An 18,170-nucleotide genomic window follows, 5' to 3' on the forward strand; every position below is an offset into this window, starting at 1 on the left:
GAGGACAAGAGTAAGCCCAGGTCATTGAATCTAGTGGACGCTGATGTGCTCATGGCAGGTTACTTCATTTCAACTTGCTATTTGTGAGAAAAGAAAGCAAATACTTTTTCATCCACTTTAAGTGTGGTTTTATTTTAGTTTCTTTTGCGAGTATACATCCTGAAAGCAGAGATATAACCTCTAAATTGTAGAGGTTTACTTATTGAAGATCTTGTAGTAATAGATAATAATTTTTCCCTCAAAAATTTTTCCAAAACAAGAGAAGCAAAACAGTTTCCCCCTCTGATGAATATGTACCATCATGAAAGATATTGCTCAGTTTTTTTGTTACTCTTTTTCTATGTCAGGAAGCAACATGGAAAGATTAAGCAAAGCATGTTTCTGACTAGAGAATGGTTCTGAGATCTTGTTCTCACATCAACTTTATTCAACAGAAATTCACTGGTAAAATCCAGGAACATTAGAAATAAGGGCCAGGAGAAACAGACCATGTAGGAAGCTTACCACAAGTAGCAGAGCAGTGCAATTAGAGTAGAGATGAGTCCATTATGACAATGGTAGTTGGAACTGATGACTCTGGACACCAACTAGGTGCTAAAGGGGACAAAGGGATGTGCATGGTACCCCTTCGTTAACAATAGTGCACACCACAGTACCAAAAGGAAAAAAAAGAGTGTCTGTGTGAGAGGGAAGTAAAATATCTGCGGGCAGGTGGGAGGGAAACTAGAGACATGTGGTGGGAAATGAGCAATGTGAAAAAGGGTGGTGTACATGGTATGACTGAAACTCAATCATGAACAATTTTGTAACCATGGTGCTTATATAAATTTAAAATAAATTAGCCATTATCCTTTAAATTTCCAGAGTCCAACAGGCCTGAAGCAGGGGTGCTGTGAGATTTAAGAAAATAAGACAAACATATTAGAGAAAATCATGGGGAGGGGGCTCACAGCCTCTGAACCGAGAGTCTTGACTATCCTTCTTATATAGTATTTATTGTTCAGAGACAATCAACATGGGAGGAAGGGCAGCCTCCAACAGGCAAACACCTATCAACTGCTAATCAAGCCTGCGTAGGCCTTTCCATCTCAAAGAGGGATGTGTAGTGAAAGAGGAAGCTAAAGTAAAAATCTCTAAAGAATATTTTTCTCCCAGGAAAGGTGGAAGATAAAAGATTCTTCCCACGCAGGCAATCCCTTCGGGCACTTGCGTTCTGGTAATTAAGAAATTAAAAGCCCTCAGATCTTTTCCTGCTCCTCTCCTCAGCCTATACTCTAGCTAAACTTCTTGATGTAGGGCCCGGAGAGATAGCACAGCGGAGTTTGCCTTGCAAGCAGCCGATCCAGGACCAAAGGTGGTTGGTTCAATTCCCGGTGTCCCATATGGTCCCCCGTGCCTGCCAGGAGCTATTTCTGAGCAGACAGCCAGGAGTAACCCCTGAGCATCGCTGGGTGTGGCCCCAAAACCAAAAAAACTTCTTGATGTCTTGGATATTTTCATCTCCAACATAAACCATAATTTAGGATTTCACAAATTTTTTTCACTGAACTCTTCCTTCTTTTTTTATATTCTTTTTTTAAATTAATATCTTTATTTAAACACCTTGATGACAAACATGATTGTGGTTGGGTTTCAGTCATGTAAAGAACAATCCCCTTCACCAGTGCAACATTACATTCCCATCACCAATGTCCCAAATCTTTATTCTTAAATCTCACTTCTTTTTCTGAAATCTTGAAGCTGGTTTTTAAGTCACTTACTACAAAGACAGTGTGTCAACATGAAATTAGGTGAATTGCTAAGGTTGGACACAATACTCAAGACTTGAAGACAGAGCAAGCAGGAAAGTTAAAGTTAGAAGTAGAAATAGTTAGCTTTTGGGAATTAAACATTTTGAAATATCCCCCCAATTTTTTTCAATCATTAGAAGTATTGCCATATTTTTATCTTTGGATTTACTTAATACTAACTTTTTTTTTTTTTTGGTTTTTGGGTTACACCCGGCAGCACTCAGGGGGTCTCCTGGCTCCTTGCTCTATGCTCAGAAATAGCTCCCGGCAGGCTCGGGCTACCATATGAGATGTGGGGATTCGAACCAATGACCTTCTGCATGAAAGGCAAAGGCCCTACCTTCATGCTATCTCTCTGGCCCCAATACTAACATTTCTTAATAGTTAGTTTTGTGGTTACATGTAACCCATATCTTTATATTTATCTCTAATTACTAATCAAATACTCTTCATAATAAATGTTATAGACTATGACTCTAGATTGAACACTTTCCGGACACTGAAGGAAAAAGAAATAGTGAGTTAGTATATTTCATAAGAAAAAGGTTAACTATACATTTCTCACTCTAATTTCTTAATAAGTTTGCTATCTTTGTTATGCTGGTGTAGAGAAAGACAGGCATCAGTTAACAGGGTATCTAGTATAAAAGAAATTAATAAAAGAGACATTTTAATAAAAATCAAATATGTTTATTTTAAATTTGCTTATAAAAAGCCATCAAGTGCACTCCTAAGAAACACTGATAAAAATCCTTTCACAAAAAGTATTATACAATCAGATCATCTCTGAAAAGGTAGAGTTTTCTTTTCTGTTACTTTGTGTCTTCTCTTTTTCTTCCTTGTTCTTTTTGTTTCTTTCCTTCTCCATTCTTTTCCTTCCTTTTTCTTATTTCATCTTTTCTTTCATTTTTTTCTTTGTGTACTCCCAAGTCTAGAATTCCCATTTAGTGCATTTATGTAATGCATCACCTCATATAATTATTTGTTCTTATATTCAATCATTGGTATTCTCCACAACAGTTCTCTGACACTGCTGTGACATTTAATTAATCTCATTTATGACATCCATAAAATATATTTTAATTATAAGCAGACTTTAATAATAAACACTCTTTAAAATCATCTCATTCTGAGTTCTGGTGTGTATTAGCAGTGAGGCACTTGCCATGCAAGTGTGAGACCCTCAACTCCTAATTAGGCAGATTGTTTCATTTACATAATAACAACCATTTTATCTTTACAAAAACATATATACACTGCACTCACCCCAGAAAAATAATTCAGCTTGTCAAGTCTATGCAACATGAATTTCTATTCATGTTAAGCAGTCATAAATTAAGTAAAACTGCAGGGAAATGGGGTAATTAGTTTTTCTGAAATTATTTTCTTTTTTGTCTCCCTTTAAAAAGCACACACATTACTTACATTTAGATATGTACATTTATTTTGTTACATTTAGTACTTGCAATGCAAATGAGGAAGGCAGGATCAAAAATGAAGACCCTTGATTTTTGCTATTATGCATGCAATTTTTGCTATTATGCATGCAATTTTTGCTATTATATGTGCAGTCTGATTGGTCATTATAAAGGTCATTTGATTATGTAACCAATAAGGTTAATCAGCTTTTCAAAACCTCATTGACATTATACATAAGCAGTTGGACTATAGAAACAACTAAGGATGTGAGTACTGTAAAGTATATAAGTATAGTAAAGTATATAAAGTATAGAAGTATGTGGGATTGTTGAGCAGAGTTGAGGTTGTTGTCCTTGTCACAGAGACTGTTGGACTCTAGTGGACTGTAAAAAAAAATGTAACACTGAGGGCATTTATTTTATCAGAGTGGTATTATTCACAACCCATAAGAATTTCCAAACTTGAAAGCAACATTTATAATGTTAATTATAAGTACTATTACATAGTATGTTTTTCTTTTTCTTTCTTACTAAAAAATATGTCCAGTCAGGCTGGAATACAGCAGATAGGGTGTTTGCCAGCCTGGGTTTGATCCCTAATATCTCATATAGTCCTTGAGCCTGCCAGGAGTAATTTCTGAACACAGAGCCAGAAGTAACCCCTCAGGGTACTGCCAGGTGTGCCTCAAAATCCACGGGAGTGTTTGTATGTGTGTGTGTTTTTGTGTGCAATCAAGAAATACCTCATTACAAGGCTCATGCTAAACGAAATTCCTTTCTATGTACTTATTAGCATATTCTCGATAGGTAAATGAGAATATCCATCCCTCATAACTATCACAAAATAATTAATAATAAATATTCTAGGGGCCAGATAGTACAACTGGTTTACTGTTTGACTTTTATGTGTCCAATCCAGGTTTAAACAAGGCATCATAAATGGTCTGATCCACTCTAGAAGTAATCCATGAGCTCAGAGTGAGGAGTACGCCTTGAGAACTGCTGAGCATGGCTCAAGACATCTATAACAACAAATAATCTATAGGTATAGACTTGATGGATTTTATTGTTTATATCACTACCACTGCTAACAATAGGTATAATACCTCCAAAATAAAACTGTTATCAAATTTTGTCTAGACCTTTTAATGAAGTTTTAGGCAAATTCCATACAATGAAAAACTTGATTAGATGTGAACACATTGCAGAAGGAGCTCCAACTTTCTGAATGACTTGAGCAATGTCAATGTACATTGTAAAGATTTCTCTTATTGTTCTGCAATATGTCATTTTGAAGCAAAATTTTAAATTTATTTTACTTTCTATTGTTTCATGTCCAAATGGTGCAAGGGTTTTTAAATCCTTCAAGTTTAGTTTCTTCTTATGACATTTCATATTGAATTGTCATAGATGGTGGATTTCACTTGTCTGTTTTTTGTAATTTTAGGAATTGAGTGTAGGAAGATTTTGAAATGTATTTTTTTCCTTGATCTCTAGATTATCTTCCCAGGCATTCTGTAGTTTTTCTTTCTCTTGTGAAACAGTCTGCTATGAAGGGACCATTTCTCATCATTTTAATGAGAAATGAAAATGATTCTCAACACTACTATCAAAATAATTGTGGACAAGAGAGAGTTTCTGGGGATGGGAGGATGGCCTCAGCCTGGATTGGTTATATTCAGCTTATCAATGTTCTTCTCCTAGTCATCAAAAGTCCAGAAGGCAGACAGGAACTCTCAATTGAAGATTGATCTCATTAGGAGAAATGTCCACTATGTAATTAATCTCATTTAACAACTATCTGGTTTGAAGAAGGCAGAGGGAGAATTTGGATTCTCTTCTTCAGAAAATGAACAGCATGGAAAGCTGTGTTGTCATGTTACTGGCACCCAGGTATGGGCTGGAGGATATCTCTATTCTTGAAGAGTAGATAGTCAATTGGGGCTAGAAAAGGCTGGGCTGTTGCAAATGAAATAAACTCTTGATGTTATCTGCCTCAACAACAAAGCCTAGAATGTTCATTTTACACTAAACGCAATTTTTTTTTGGTTCAACTCCAATTTTATTAAAACCAATAATGGAACTCAGTTTCCTGAAGTTATCATCTTCTACTTCTCTCCATTCCACCAAAAATAATTTACTGAGAATACATCTTTTCCAGATTGTGTTTTTGTTAAAGTATTTTTCTCTAGAAAAAAATGTACAAAAGCCTAAAAACATAAAAACATGACACCAAAAGCAAACAAAACAATGAAGTGAAAAGACACTATGAAGAAAAACCAAGTGCATACACGCATCTTGAGAACATTTGCATAAAAATATCAAAATTTCATTGTGGTGAAAATAGGAGCTTTTAAAAAAATCTCAGTATAAGTGTTAGAGAATAAAGAGAAACCTCCCCTCTTAGAAATGTGAATGCTCACACGATAATAAATTACTCTCAGAATTCTGTACTCTCAGAATTCTGTAGTAGCAAACTATCTTGTATCAATTGTCATTTTTAGGCAAATGGTTGCATGAATATATGAATCCTTTATGTAGTCCTCATAGTGTTCAGAATGAATATGTTTCTTTTGCATTTACAATGGGAAGAAAATAAACCTTAACTAAATCTATTTGATTCTAGATTAGTAGCACTTTGAGGCAACTAGACAAATAAGAAAAGTAAACTCTTTTTGTAGGAAATTACTTCGTTCATATATTGCAAAAGATTCAAAGATCTGAGGCTGACTGATGGGGGTGGCACTTGCCTTGCTTGCACTTGATCTGGGGTTGATCCCAAGCATCACATATGATCCCCGGAGCCTGCTAGGAGTAGTTTCTAAGAAAGAATAAGGAGTAACCCCTGAGCACCATTTTTAACCTCAGGTTAAATGCTCAGGTTAACATTTTAAGCTCAGGTTTAATCTCATTTTTAAATGCTCAGGTTAACATTTTAACCTGAGCACTCACACAAAACTCCAGGGATCATTATTTGGATTTATTACTTCTCATAAATGAAAAATTACCCAAAGAAAAGGTGTTCACTACAAAGGCTGTGAGAAATTTCAGGAATCAAGATTTCATGGAAAAGGCCAGTGCTTTATGAGTTCAAGACATGCTTGACTTGTCCAGTATATTAGACTTGAACATATTAGAGCATTAGCCAATCTCACGAGAGTCTAATGGAGTAAGAAGAGTATTGCAATGATTTCATTCCTTCAATGAAAGAAAAGCACAATGGACTAATCTCTAGGAGTAAGATTGGAAAAGAATTAGACATACACTTAAAAATACTAAAAACCAGATTGAAAACAGATCAACTCATATTCTATTAAAGTCTCCTGCTTCTGCCTTGATTGTCTGCCAAAGGTAAAAGTAAATCTTTTCTGGAAGACAATAATTATATCCAGAAACTCGAATTACCTCTGTAATTTTTTTCAAACACAATGTCCAGCATTCAAACAAAATAAGAAGACATGCAAAGAAGACAAAAAATTAGACAAAACTCAAGAGAAAAATAAATAATATAAACGTCGCTTCAAGATATCAGAGGTAGGGGTGGAGAGATAGTACAGGAGGTAAGGCACTTGCCTTACACGCTACTAACCAGTTTCAATACCTGGCACTACTTATGCTCCCTGAGCCTCGCCAGGAGTAATCCTTGAGCACGTAGCCAGGAGTAAGTCCTAAATACTAATAGGTGTGGCCCTCAAAACAAAGAAAATGTCAAAGAAAATCAAAGTTTTTCTGGCTCTGTACTCAGGAATTACTCCTAATGGGGCTTTTTGGATGCTGGGATCAAACCTGAGTCTGCAAGGCAAGCATCCTACCCACTATATTAACTCTCTAGCCCTGAAAGTAGAATATGGGGGAGGTATTTGGGCCACAACCAGTGGTGTTCAGGGGTTATGCCTGGCTCTGTGCTCAGAAATTGCTCCTGACAGGCTCGGGTAACCATATAGGGTCTGTCCTGGGTTGGCTACATGCAAGGAAAATGCACTACCATTGTGCTATCACTCCAGCCCTTGAAGAATTTTTAAAACAAATTTTATGTTACTAAATATGATTTTTTTAAATTGTAAGAAAAATACAAATTCCATGGTTTAATTTTAAAGACTACAAATGTTATCTCTTTAACAGCATGGCTTTCTTCTGAATATATTTTTATTCTGATTAGAGTTTATCCTTTTATGATCTCTGACAGGAACTATCTATGTGTCACATACATACTTAATAGTTCCTTTTTAAAAATTTCCCCAGCTGATTGAAGCTCAAAGTGTATTTTAAAATAATACATCATGGCCAAGTAGCACTGATTTTCAGAAAGTAAGAAATTATGCATCAGAAAGATATAGCAAAGTGATTCGCCACAGAAAGTCAAAGGAAAAAATTCTACACGATCATCTCAATACATATGAGACTGTCAATATGCTCAACTGCTAAATTGTCAGCCCTCAACTTTGCCTTACTACACTCTCGCCTAAGGTCTCCTTTGCCTTGCAGAAATTCAGAACCTTATGTCCCAGGATCTCCTTTCCTGCATTATTTCAATCTGTGTTTGCCAACATGAACATCTTTCACAATATTTGGAAAGTGAACTGGAGGAGAGGTTTTTCTTTTGAGGGCGATTGTGGCAACCAAATGCCACAATTTCCCAGATTTCTCACAAATTTCTGCTGAAGACTTATACCAAGACCTCAGTCTTTCCTAGAGGCATGACAATTGCTGAATCTTCCTAGTAAACATGGGACAATCGATCTGAAGCCCTCATTGACCCTTGACCTTCTATGCAGTTCTTCCTGTTCTTACTCATCTAACTCCTCCTTTCCCTTGTAGTAGAATCTCTCCTTTAATAACACAACATTTTTAAAAATAATTTTTATTTCGACCACAGTAGATTAAAAATCTTTCACAGTAATATTTTAGGTACATGGTGACATAATACCACAACTTTTATGACGATAATATTTAGAGTGATCTTGTTTTACTCAGCCAGACGTATCGAAAAAATTAAAAAATTAAAAAGTAGAAAGAAATAAGAAGCTTTTTCTGCTTTTAAAAACAATATAGCCAAAATTTGTAAATAGACTTACAGAAATTTAAACTTATTTTAAAAAATAAGTAAGTTTAATATATAAACTACAGTCTTAAATAAAAAAAAACATTCCCATCAACACTGTAACTATTTAACCAAACTGATTCTAAGTTAAATTATTTCAGAAGATTAGCATTAAAAAGGTAAAGTAAGCATTACTTATGATGATATAGCATTTACAATTAAAATTAAAAGATTTCAGCAAAAGGTTAACAAAGTACAAAGGATAAGGCATTTGCCTTGCATGCTGCTGACCCTAATTTGATACTGGCACCACATATGTTCCCTAGAACACTACCAAGAGTCATGCATCAGCACAGGGATAAGAGGGTCTCTGATCACTACTGGGTGCTCCTACAAATACAAAAAAGATGTTCAATAAAAATATACAATGATAAAAGTATAATACTACATTTGTGAATTAAAATATAGTAGTATTCATACCACCAAAACCAATCAGAAAGTGTAAGATATAAAATAATTACAAAAATTATCAACAATGATTGGGTTCTGAAATAAAGGGAAAGAAGATCAGATCAACTCTGAGATAAGAACAGTTGTGGAAAGTCATGAACTCTTTAGGAGTGTGGTGGATACTAACTTTGTACATCATTACTACAAATGTTTAAATTGTCATAATTATATTACATCAATTATTATTATTGTTATTATTATTATTATTATTTGGTTTTTGGGTTATATCTGGCTTCGCTCAGGGCTTACTCTTGACTCTGTACTCAGAAATCACTCCTGGCAGGCTGGGGAACCATATAGGATGCTGGAAATCAAATCAGGGTTAGTACAGTGTTGGCAGGTGCAAGACAAAAGCCTTACCTCTGTGCTATCGCTCTGGCTTCATTATAAATTTTTTTTTGTTTTTTTTGGGGGGCCACATCCTGTGACACTCAGGGGTTACTCTTGGCAATGAGCTCAGAAATTGGTCCTGTCTCGGGGGACCATATGATACACTAGGGATTGAAACAAGGTCTGTTCTGGATCAGTCTTGTGCAAGGCAAATACCCTACCACTGTGCTATTGCTCCGGTCCCTCACTATAGCATTTTTAAAGAAAAATATATACCACATTAATAGCAATAGCTCTTCTTTCAGCAACTACAACTAAAGCACAATTGAAAAAGTGTGGAGGTTAGACAGTGTAGCATTCCCTGAAATAGTGACTGTCTACTGATCAGAAAGAAATTCAATATCCTGGCTGACCACCTGGTGCTAAAGTCAAGGTACATGTTTCAGAAGTTGTTATGGCATCAATGAATTTCTATGTACCTCTGCAGTAACATCATTGTCTTTTAGCTATAAATATTACTTGACATAATACATGTGTAATTGCATTGACTCTAGGCTACTGTAAAAAAGCATTAAGAATGATTTCTTATTTCAAGCTAAGATCTAAGGAGAAATCTGAGATTTGCTTGCCTCATTGTAGCAGGCTTCCTAAAACATAAGAAGGCAAAACTGAAAAGCTAAAGCTCATTTAAAGTTTCTGTTTCAAAATTATATAGAGCATATCTTCTTATAGCCCATTAACCAACCAAAGTTAACCAGAGAAACAAACCACCTGCAGGAAGACACAGCAAGTGCAGGGAAAGAATAATGTACAACCAGGGAACAATTGACCTTATCTATTTATATGAGATGTGAACATAGAAGCATTCAGTATTTTCATTCTTCTTATTGGATTCCCACAATAACCATAAAACAATTTTATTGCGAGAAAATGACATTTCAGAATAGCCAAATAACTTTTATAAGGGCAGCACTAGGATTTAAGCCTAAGTATTCTGTCGTTACAGATAATGCATTTTATACAACCAGACAATAGTGATCAAATGCAAAATGCTCATAGTGTCCTCAGAGAGACTCTACAATTTTGAACTGAAAAAGCTCCAGCCACTAAAACTATGGCTGATGGATTTTCTGTAGATTATTGCTTATGGAATAAATCTTATTGAAGCGTTAATATGTAAGCATTAGGACATAAGTTCATTAACTGGCTGATATGATAAAAATGTTTTCTATTTCAGTTATTTTAATTAGGGTAAGTTTTACTAATATTTAATTCAACCATTATCTACTTGACAGTGATATTCTTTTAGTAGAGTAAAGAAAACCAGAAACAGAGCCAGTTGTCAGTAGGAAGCTTATCATAAGGATGACTAATAGGAGACACTAGGACAATGGGGAGTGAAGACACTCTGGAAGAGGGAGTGGTATTGAAATGTTTTATATATGAAGCTATACCCATAACTGTTTTTTAAGATATAGAGTTTAAAATAAAATTTTAAAAATATTTGGGTTTACTCTCTGAGTTAGCACTAATAAAATTTTATGCTTATGTGAAAATATCCTTGTCTAAAAATATTTTGCGTATTGGTGATGGGAATGTTGCACTGGTGAAGGTGGCTGTTCTTTACATGACTGAAATCCAACTGCAATCATATTTGTAATCAAGATGTTTAAATAAAGATATTTTTTAAAAAGCATTAACTCCAAACCTTAAAACAACTGAATTTTGCATATAAAAAACATTAAAAAAACAAAAATATTATCAATTTGTGGATATGCTTAGAGATTAGTTTTATGGGGCCTTTTTACATCATATCGTGATACAATTTAGAGTATGGTTTGGCTATAAATACATAAAATCTCAATCTTATGCTCATTTAACTTTGTTTGCATTCTACCTGTGCATAGTCTCATGAAGATGCAGTCTTACTCATTAAGCATTTGTATTCCTTCAATTTCATATTGCACTTGTAATTTGGAGATGGAATCTCGAAGAAGCAATTAAGGTAGCAAGAGCTCTCGAAGGTTGGATACCTCATTATCTTATGATGAGACTAGTCCCCTTACATCTTTTTTTGGGGGAGTCACACCTGGCAGGGCTCAGGGTTTACCCCTGGATCTACACTCAGAAATGGCTTTTGGCAGGCTCCGAGGACCATATGGGATGCCGGAATTTGAACCACCGAGCTGCTGCATGCAAGGCAAACCTTACCTCTATGCTATCTCTCCGGCCCCATCCCTTACATCTTAGAAAGTTTCATTTTTCTCTCATGTTCTCTTCCCTAGTTGTCCCTAGAGGACACATAAGACTGTAAGGTATCAACATCTTGGCAGGAAAAACATTTTTTCCAGACTTTGGCTTAGTCATTACCCAAATGTTTGACTTCCAACATCCAACATATGAGAAGCTAAATTTCTGTCTTTTTATATATTTAAATTTTTTGTTTGTCGGCCACACTCAGTAGTGCTCAGGGCTTACTCCTTGCTCTGCAGTTAGAAATCACTCCTCGTAGGCTCAGAGGACCATAGAAATTACTCCTAGTAGGCTTGAGGGACTATATGGGATTCTGGGTATTGAACCCAGGATGGTCACAGGATGGCAGACTACAAGGCAAATTCCCTACCTGCTGTGCTATCGTTCCAGCCCTTAAATGTATATTTTGTCAAACTACCATGTTTTACAAAATTGTTTATGAAACAATTGATTCAGGACTACAATGTTCCAATACCAATCCTACCACCATTGGGACTTTCCTTCACCAATGTCCCCAGTTCTCTCCTCTCACTCTCTTCGCAGACACATAACAAATTTACATCATATTGCTTGCTTTAACAAAACTTAAAAATAAAAAAAATCTAACCCCATCAAAAAATGGGGAGAAAAATATGAACAGATAATTTCTCAAAGAAGAAATACAAATGCCCTAAAGGCATATGAAAAAATGCTCCACATAACTAAACATCAGGGAGATGCAAATCAAAACAACAATGAGACCACACCACAGAGACTGGCACACATCACAAAGAACAAGAACAATCAGTGCTGGCAGGGATGTGGAAAGAAAGGAACTCTCATTCAGTGCTGGTGGGAATGTCGTCTAGTTCAACCCTTAAAGAAAACAATTTGGAGATTCCTCAAAAAACTTGAAATTGGACTTCCATTTGATTCAGCTATGCAATTCCTAGGGATATACCCTAAGAACTAAAAATACAATTCAAAAATATCTTCCTCACACCTATATTCATTGCAGCACTATTTACAATAGCCAGACTCTGAAAACAACAGATAAATGGCTAAAGAATCTGTGGTACATATACAGAATGAAATATTATGCAACTGTCAGGAGAGATGAAGTCATTTAATTTTCCTTTACATGGATGTACATGGAATCTATTATGCTGAGTCATAAGTCAGAGGGAGAGAGAGACACAGAATAGTCTCACTTATCTATAAGTTTTAAGAAAAAATAAAAGATTCTGAAATAATTTCCAGAGATGAGAGCCAGAAGGACTGGCTCAAGATATGAAGTTCATCACAAAGAAGGGTGAGTGCAGTTAGAAAAATAACTATGCTGAGAACTATCATAACAATGTTAGTGTGTGAGAAATGAAAATGCCTGTCTCGAATACAGGCAGGGGGTGGGAGAGGGAGGAGATGGGGATATTGGTGATGGGAAGGTTGTACTGGTGAAGGGGAGTGTTCTTTTAATGAGACCAAACTACGATCATGTTTGTAGTCAAGATATTTAAATAAAGATATTATTATTTTAAAATAAAAGTTAAAAATAAAAAATTAATTAAAAAATTCAAATCGTTTTATACAATATAATATAATGCTAATTATATTTCAATTCTCACATCTAAAATACTGTATGAGGCTGACCTGGACAGATCCGGTTTGATTTCTAGCATCACATAAGGTTCCCCGAGCTTGCCAGGAGCAATTTCTGAGCACAGAGCCAGAAATAACCCCTCAACATCACCGGGTGTGGCCCAAAAAACAATGAATCAATCAATAAAATGCTTCTAAAAGTGAAAAAATTAAAATTAGTTACTAAGATATTTTTGGAATTTATGTAGAATAGGTGAAACCTACAAATGTAAAATTTAGAAAGAATGAAGAGAATTAAGAAAATTTGGAAGATAAAAAATGAATAGGCCTATAAACACAGTGTTTTTTTTCTTGTATAGCATTAGTTTATTATAAAAGAGACACGGAAATTATTTACATGATGAAAGATTTCAGTACTTCAATGGAATGGGCAGCTTCATAGGATGTCATTTCAAGTGTGGTATTTTCAGTCTGCATACTTTCCAAGAATGTCCCCATCTCTAACCAAGAAATAATCCTTGTCATCTATCACCACTTTGGAGCCTCCATATTCTGGTAGAAGAACTTTATCTCCAACTTTTACACTAGCAGGTTCAATCCCTTTGGAGCCCGATCCAACAGCAACCACCGTCGCTTGCAACACCTTGCCTTGAGATTTTTCTGGAAGCATAATGCCTCCTTTGGTTACAGTCTTAGCCGCACTCCTTTCCACTAGAACATGGTCAAAGAGCTGAATACATTTTTCTAAAGGCCTGTCCTGCCATGATGCCGACTGCTACTCTGTGCCCTAAGCGGTCAAGCCCAGAGACCCGCCACAGTCCAGCCCCGCGGACACGTGAAGGGAGGAAAAGGCCGCACCAGTGTTTTATTTTGAGATAAATTTTAGTCTCTCAAGCCAGCAAATATATTAGATGTTGTATAGCAACCAAAGCTGACTATAATAGTGAGATGAGAGAAAAGATTAATCATGACTAAGACATAATCATCACCTTCGGTCATACACAATCTGATTCTAGGCTTTCTGCATATTAAAAAATTACTTAAAAACAAACTTTGAAGAGTCTTCAGATATTTTTACTGTGATCTTGATTTTTGTCAGCAAGACAATCAGAGACAGATTTTTCTTTTTACATTCTTCTTTTAATTAACTCACACACTGGATTAACCATTAATAAATAGTTATTGAGTCCCAATAGATGTCACAGTGTTAAGCACTAAAGCTGTAAAAAGGATATAACAGAGCAGTTCTATAAAGGTCACTATTTCCAGGGCAATTTTTATAATTGGATTTGAAAATAAACTATGCGTAAGTCCTTATTTTTTGCAAGAGATAGCTTTTTCTTTCTAGGTGTTTGAGCCATATTCTATTGTGATCAGGGCTTGTTCCTGGCTCTGAATTTAGGAACCACAACTTCTGGTAGGGCTCATGGAAACATATGGGGCTGCCGGCAATTAAACTTGAATCAGCCACAAACAGTCCTTATTATTATAACTTTTGTCATACTTCTACTTCTAATGTGTTATTAGAAAGGAACATTACTAATAGATTTTGTGGAGCTTCTATTTTTTTAATTTTCACATGTTTGTGTCCCCCAATTCAGTTTATATTGAAGTTTCATCATTTACAATAGATATGATATTGTTTTATATTTGCAGAGTTGTTACAGGATATCACTACCAGAGTCAAGATTCCTCCACCATTGCCCACCTTTCCCTCTCATTCCATCCTCTGTCCACTGTTCTATTGACCCTATATGTCAGGGTTTGTTGGCCTATGAGGATTGTCTGATTCCTTTCTTTGTGTTTATTTTTTGTACCCTACATTTGAGCAAGGTCTTTTGGTATTTGTCTTTTTACTTCTGATTCACTTCACATGGCATGGTACTCTTCAATTACATTGTAGAAAACTGTGAGATTTCACTTACACTACTCATACTGAGTAGTACTATATAGTGTAATTACATTGCAAATTCTTTTTTGTTGGTTTTGTTTTGGTTTGGGGGCCCACATCCAGTAATGTTCAGGATAACTCCTGGTTTTGCACTCAGGAATTACTCCTGGCACTTCTCAGGAGACCATATAGGATGCTGGGAATTGAGCCTAGGTCACCATGTACAAGAAAGTGCCTTACCCACTGTATTATTTCTCCAGCTCCAGCATTATGATTTCTTGATCCACTCATTTGTTACTGAGCACTTGACTTATTTCCAGGTCTTGGATATTGTAAACATTGCTGTATTGAGCATTGTAGTGCCTATGTTCTTTCAAGTTATATGTCTTGGATTGATGTAAAGAATTGGAATTGCATGGCCATATGAAAATTCTATTCTTAATTTCTTGAGGAGTCTCCAAATCAATTTCCAAAAGACTCAGTAGACAGTAGTCCTATCAGCAGTGAATGAGAATTCATCTTTTAGTACATCTATGCAAGGACTTACTTTCTGACGTAGGCATTATCTCTGATATGAGGTACTATATCGCTTACAATTTATCTTCTAATTTATGATGATGAATAATTTTTCACATGCTTGATTGCAATGTTATCTTTTTTGAGAAAGTGTTCATTTCCTTATCTTATTTTTATAGATTTGATTGATTTTTGTGTGTTGGGGGGAGATGGCTTGAGCTTTGGGGGTGTTTCTGCTTATTTTTTTCTTTGCAAAGAAATCTTATCATTAAAGATTTATCTGAGGTCAATATTATAAAGAATTCTGACTATCTTTTCTAATACAGATTTTGATACATACCATCAGAAAAATATCCAACCTTGGGGGCCATTTCTGCAAAGAATTAATAATGATAGACTCAGGAATAAATTTTCCCAACCAGAGGATGAAATGGCCTTAACCTATGAAGGTTTAAGTATGCACAATCTAAATCAGTTTAAGAAAAGCATGCACTCAGTAGGGTCTTCTTGCTCCTTATTGTATTATTTTATTGTATTTTGGTATCTGGAGTAATGATGCAAATTGGACCCATAAAGATTATAAATGTGTGGTGAAGATCTGTCTCGACCCATCTTAATATTTACAATGGAAAATGTATTTCCGTAAGATTGCTTATGACAGACAAAAAACTAGATAACTCTGGAAAGATGATTGCAGAAATCCAATTGAATTATTATATACTTGTAGAAGAAGGGGAATTTGGAGTCGTGGAAAAGCAGGCTAGATTACCAAGTACTATTTTAAGAATGATTAGGGATCTCGCTTTAGAGACTAGAAAAAAGGTTGACTCTAAAGCTGAATATATTGGTAGTTATGCCAAGATTGTTCAGGAAGCTACAAAGCCATATGCAGATTTTCTAGGCATATTACAAAATGCAGTTCAGAGACAGGTGGAAGATATTGATGCCAGGCAATGTCTAATGAAATCTTTAGCAACTAATAATGCTAATGGTCAGTGTCAGGCAATATTACACCCTATAAGAGAAAAGGAGGATGCAACCTATATGCTTGCAGAAATGTCAAATATTATAATAACCCACATCATATCCCACAGTTTTCCTCCATATATTTTATAGATACAGGTTTTGATACTAAGTTTTTTACTCATTTTGAATTAATCTTAGTGTGCAATATGAGACAAGGGTCTCATTTCTTCACCTTCCTACCTTCCTTTCTTCTTTCCTTTCTTTTTTCCTTTCTTCCTTCCTTTTTTCCTACTTCCTTCTTTATTTCCTTTCTTCATTCCCTTCTTTTGTCTTTCTTTTTTTCTTTCATTCCGTCATTCATTCCTTCTTTCCTTCTTTCTATCTTCCTATACATATTTTTTTCTTTCTTTCTGAGGATATTCCATCCTATTGTCCTGATTCATCTACAACCCTGCCAGAGAATTTTTATTTTATAGTGCAGTCCACTTACCATCCTTAAAACTAGAATAAATTTTCTATAGTTTCACAATTTTAAGGATTGTATCATAAATATTTGTGTCCAAAATCATATCACTAATTTTTATTATTTTTAATTTACATTAGTAATTAAAACTTAGATTATTTACCCCATCTTATAAAATTCATTTATTGATAAGAATAAATTAAATATTAATTAAAATATCAATCAAAATATTTTCCAAGGCTTAATATAATTACAAAATTGTCTAATAATTTTCTTATACAATAAAGGTGAATAAAAATCTTTTCACATATTACAACATTTAAATTTTTTAATGAGCTGATCTTGCTAATCTCTTATAACAAATAAAATTCTATGATTAAAATAAACTCTAAGAATTTAAGTACTAAGGCGTCTGCATTTTCTATATATGATTAAAAGAAATAAAAGTATTAATTTTTCTCAGTTATCCATTGAAAATATTTGATGCAAAATACTGATGAAAATCTTGGTGCTCTATGTCATAGAAATTCAAGGAAGTTTTACTCTACCTCAAGTTATGTAAAATAAACACACACATAAAATGTTTACTAAAAATAAACATGAACAGGTGTAATCCCTGAGTACAGAGGAGCTGCTGAGCATTGCTTTTGCCACCCCAAAATAATAAATAAGTAATAAACTCTTTAAAAAGAATTCTTCATTACTTAATCAGTTACAAAATCCTATATTGGGTTGCAGACTACAGTTTAAGAAACTAGGTTTTAGAGCTAGAAAATCAGTTAAATTTGGTAATCTGTTAAGAATGCTTAATCCTGTTTTATGTTATTTTTACAATTTTTAAGCCAATGTAAAACTAATGTATAACTTAATGTGAACAAAGCAATGCTTTCAAAGAAACTCAAATTAAGAGTATAATTTAATCAAAAAGATATACTGATAGGCCTAACATTAAAATTGGCTTTGATGTTAGAATGGTGTCATTTAAGATCATTGTCTATTGAATTTGCTGCATTGAACATGAATAGCATGGCAGCAGTAAAGAGCTTGACTATGCATGAGTATATTATCCACACTGGTATAATGAATTTTAAGTGCTTAGTCCTTAGTTTTTAGCCCTATTACTGATATTTTCAAAATATAGAACAAAATAGCAAGTTAATTCTAAGAAATGCCTTTTCCATATTTGTATTTTGTGGATTATTTTGTTTGTTGGTTTTTTTGGTTTTGGGTCACACCTGGCAGCACTCAGGGGTTACTCCTGACTCTATGCTCAGAAATTGCTCCTGGTAGGCTCGGGAGACCATATGGGATGCCAGGATTCGAACCACTGTCCTTCTGCATGCAAGGCAAACACCTTACCTCCATGATATCTCTCTGGCCTTATATTTTGTGAATTATTAAATGAGGCAGATTT

General features: G+C 34.9%; 1 protein-coding gene and 1 pseudogene across 1 annotated transcript in view; both read right to left on the bottom strand.

Moving 5' to 3' along the window:
• GUCY1A1 (guanylate cyclase 1 soluble subunit alpha 1) overlaps positions 1-18,170 on the bottom strand; it is an 825,102-nt gene that overhangs the window by 400,084 nt on the left and 406,848 nt on the right. The gene's annotated exons all lie outside the window — the stretch shown is intronic.
• On the bottom strand, positions 13,387-13,765 carry LOC126003437 (10 kDa heat shock protein, mitochondrial-like; annotated as a pseudogene).

Source organism: Suncus etruscus, chromosome 3, assembly GCF_024139225.1.
Source record: "Suncus etruscus isolate mSunEtr1 chromosome 3, mSunEtr1.pri.cur, whole genome shotgun sequence".
In the NCBI taxonomy this organism is placed as follows: domain Eukaryota; kingdom Metazoa; phylum Chordata; class Mammalia; order Eulipotyphla; family Soricidae; genus Suncus; species Suncus etruscus.